This window comes from Lupinus angustifolius, chromosome LG02 (assembly GCF_001865875.1).
Source record: "Lupinus angustifolius cultivar Tanjil chromosome LG02, LupAngTanjil_v1.0, whole genome shotgun sequence".
Taxonomy (NCBI): domain Eukaryota; kingdom Viridiplantae; phylum Streptophyta; class Magnoliopsida; order Fabales; family Fabaceae; genus Lupinus; species Lupinus angustifolius.
Genome location: NC_032010.1, coordinates 3165118 through 3166112, shown reverse-complemented (window position 1 = coordinate 3166112; position 995 = coordinate 3165118).

Genomic DNA, 995 nt, shown 5'->3' with positions numbered 1-995 from the left:
GTCCTCATCCAATCCTCATCCTATCCTCATCCTCCTTCTCGTCCTCATCCTATCCTCCTCCTCATCCTCATCCTACCCTCATTCTCAATCTCGTACTCATCCTTTCCTACTCCTCATCCTCCTCTAAATCCCATCCTCATTCTCATCCTCCTCCTATCCTCCTCCTATCCTCATTCTCATCCTCCTCCTATCCTCCTCCTATCCTCCTCCTATCCTCCTCCTATCCTCCTCCTATCCTCCTCCTATCCTCCTCCTATCCTCCTCCTATCCTCCTCCTATCCTCCTCCTATCCTCCTCCTATCCTCCTCCTATCCTCCTCCTATCCTCCTCCTATCCTCCTCCTATCCTCCTCCTATCCTCCTCCTATCCTCCTCCTATCCTCCTCCTATCCTCCTCCTATCCTCCTCCTATCCTCCTCCTATCCTCCTCCTATCCTCCTCCTATCCTCCTCCTATCCTCCTCCTATCCTCCTCCTATCCTCCTCCTATCCTCCTCCTATCCTCCTCCTATCCTCCTCCTATCCTCCTCCTATCCTCCTCCTATCCTCCTCCTATCCTCCTCCTATCCTCCTCCTATCCTCCTCCTATCCTCCTCCTATCCTCCTCCTATCCTCCTCCTATCCTCCTCCTATCCTCCTCCTATCCTCCTCCTATCCTCCTCCTATCCTCCTCCTATCCTCCTCCTATCCTCCTCCTATCCTCCTCCTATCCTCCTCCTATCCTCCTCCTATCCTCCTCCTATCCTCATTCTCATCCTCATCCTAACCTCATCCTCATCCTCATCCTATCCTCATCCTCATTCTCGTCCTCATCCTATCCTCATCCTTATCCAACCCTCATCCTCTTCCTCATATCAACCTCATCCTCTTCCTCATCCTCATCCTCATTCATGTCCTCATCCTATCCTCATCCTCATCCTCCTCCTCATCCTATCCTCATCCTCATTCACGTCCTCATCCTATCCTCATCCTCTTCCTCATCCTCATCATCATCCTC